The following is a 3,173-nucleotide window of genomic DNA, read 5'->3' on the forward strand; positions in this document are numbered from 1 at the left end:
GATTGAGAAAGGTCATCTACTCGAGTATGAACCCGATGCAATCTACATTTATCCAAGGAAATAAAATGCTTGCCATTACTGAATTAATTGTTTGGTTTTAAAGAAGTTAAATAAAAGCTTATGTGTTATGAAGTTTATTGGCTACCTTGTGGGATTTTGATTTTCCTGTTATGTCTACTTTTACAAGAGTAGCCAGGTTGGATGACGTCTTTAAGGGCTACAATTGATCTCAAACTTTGCATGTGTCTTATGGGAGCCATGATTACATGGACCATTTGGAGTCACCAACCAAAGTGGCTTCTAGCCCAGCGGTATCCGGTGTTGCCCTCCCTCCTTGAGGTTGAGGGTTCAAGTCTCGTCGTGGACATAGGTGGATTTAAGGTGTAGTTTAGTAGTAGGTTAGATTTGCCGTTTCAAAAAAAAAAAATTGGAGTCACCAGAATTAGTTGTTTTTTAGTCTTAAGAAGCCTTGGAAGGCGGTATTATAAGATTCAATTATTTCTCAATCGTTTCTTTGGAGAACTATTAGGAAGCCTAAGTTTTGTATTAATTGGGTAGGTTGGTTACAAAATCCTAGTATTACTATTTTTCTTTTTAATCTTCTAGCTCTTTTGCTAGTTTTTAATAAAATTGATGTTGTTATGGTCTTTAACGTACATTTTAGAAGGGTTTTGATTTACTAAATTGGGGTTACATTGACTCCTCTATGGATTGAATGGAATTTTCGAATAAATGATGGGAATCGATCAAATACACTTTCAAGGGTCTTAATGTGGATCTTTTTGAAGATAGAGAAAAAAGTGTTTTTCGAGGAGCTCGAGGGGAGATGGAAAGTCTTGAAATTTCTCATCCTTTTTTATGAGGATGCTATTTTTTATTTGCCATTTTTTATTTGCCAAATGGTCTGATAGGGATGTTTTAGCTATTATTTGAATACTCGAATGTTTTTATATAACAACTCGGATTAAAATCAATATTTTCAAGATCAATATTTATGGTGTTGGTGTATTCGACATTAATATATGTTGCAATATGTCTAGAAAAAAATATTGATCATTAGTAAAGTAAAATACCAAAAACATTAACAAAAAAAATTGTAACTTTTCGTAAATATTATGTTTAAAACTATTTGTCTATCTATAAATACATAGGTTACTTTTGTTCCTCATAAAAATCATTCACCATGAGAAAAATGGATAAAAAATATGGGGCTGATTTATCCACTGAACTTTTTAATCCATTTATAGAAAAATAATGTGTGGACAAATATACCTTTCATTGAATTTCTAGGTATTTAATTAAAATAGAAAAACACCACGTTTGGAAACTCCAAATGATGCACAACCCACGATGTTGTTCTTCAATCGGCAACACTTCTTCAAGAGCTTCAACTGCATCATCGAGAGAAAGATTGTTGATTTCTTTCTTATTTTAATGATCATATTTATAAGGACTTTGATTTCTAAAGGTGATAGGAACCATTGTTGATTTCGATTTTAATTTTAGGTATTTTTTCATTTCTCTTAAAGGTTATCGGATTGGTGGTGACTTAGTTGTAGAAATTAAACAAAAGCAAATAGTTGTTGGAGTTGGTCTTGGACCAGACTATGTTTTTACATTAACGATGGAGCATAATATAGATGATTCATTGTTTTTTAGTGACTTGTAGTTTAGTCAGAGAGAGTCGTTTACAAAGGTTTATCGGAGAGAGTCGTTTGTAGGTTCATTCGGCGGAGTTTCACTGATTAGCAGGTTCTCGGGAGAAAGTCGTCGGAGAGAGAGAGAGAGAGAGAGAGAGAGAGTGGTTGCCGGAGATGGTGATCGAGAAAGAAAGAGGGGGGAAGATAGTGGTCGGCGGTGGGTTCATACTTTTAAGTGAGAGGGGCGAAGGTTTAATGGTGGTTGGAGAATGAGGGAAGATATAGTTATCCGAGATGATGACTAGATGACTAGAGGACTTGGTGTAAGGTTCTGAGTGAAAAGGATATGGAAGAATATAGTTTGTTGGGTATTTGAAGAGTTGTCTTTGTAACTTCTCTTAATTTAGATGAGGTATAGTTGTTTATTTATTATTTTTTCAATAGATAGATAAAAAACCAATATGAAAAAAATTAGCTATCTAAAAATATGTTTTCTATAGTAAATAAATAAAGAGTTTGAATCGTGAATACATAACATTAGTTTTATTTAGATAAACAACAATTACATATCCAAAATCATAAAACCGATTAAAGTGATATATTAAATATAATCTCTATCAGGTAAGAAACATCAACAATTGACTCTGTGGCCCAATGGATAAGGCGCTGGTCTACGGAACCAGAGATTCTGGGTTCGATCCCCAGCAGAGTCGAATTTACTTTTTAGTTTTGGTTTTTTGTGGTTTTTTTTGGACCTATTTGTAATGTTATTTTGTTTTTTGCACAAAGTGAAAACACGTGAAAACACAACGAATAAGGGTCTCTTTGAATATTTCTTCTGTTAATTCTAAAAACAACTTCATCGATATTGTAAAATGTTATTTTTGTGATGTTTTTTTTGTCTTTTGGAAAGTAAAATCCGAAACTAATGCAATGCTCTCTAAATATTTGTTTTTTAATTATAAAAACAATTCCTACCGACCATACTACAAAATATTATTTTCTTGTTTAAAAAATCTGTAATTATATTGCAAAAAATAGTGTTGATGAATAATTAGCACAAATCAAATTTGATTTTACAGTATTTAATGTATATAAAATGGAAAACATGGTTTATACATAAATTACTAAATATTTAACATAAAAGCCGGAAATTATTCTACACATAATATTAAAAAGATGATTATGAGTTTTAGAATTAGTCCAATATTAAATATGATATTTTTAAATTTTATATATATAATTAAGATATGTTAATTGTATTTGTAACAAGTTTTTATGACAGAATATTATTTGAAATTATGTGATAGTTAATTACATACTAGAAAAAAGCGTTATACTTTAAAAGAATTGTATAATAATAAAAATACTATGTTATTTTAATATTAAAATATTAAATATATTTTGTTTGATACGGTGATAACGCCTTATGATATCCTCCCCGCGCCACCATAAACCACCACATGCACAATCGATATAATTACCATTGTGAAGAAGAGATGAGAAAGAAAAGAAAGAAAAAGATGGTTGCAA

At 31.0% G+C, this 3,173-nt stretch overlaps 1 non-coding gene across 1 annotated transcript; it reads left to right on the forward strand.

Annotated features, from left to right (window-relative positions):
• The first annotated feature begins 2,280 nt into the window (after positions 1 to 2,280).
• Positions 2,281 to 2,353, forward strand: TRNAR-ACG (transfer RNA arginine (anticodon ACG)). The gene has a single exon. It is a non-coding gene; the product is annotated as a tRNA-Arg (tRNA).
• The last annotated feature ends 820 nt before the right edge of the window (positions 2,354 to 3,173 follow it).

Source organism: Lactuca virosa, chromosome 9, assembly GCF_052849685.1.
Source record: "Lactuca virosa cultivar CGN04683 chromosome 9, Lactuca_virosa_CGN04683_v6, whole genome shotgun sequence".
Lineage (NCBI taxonomy): Eukaryota > Viridiplantae > Streptophyta > Magnoliopsida > Asterales > Asteraceae > Lactuca > Lactuca virosa.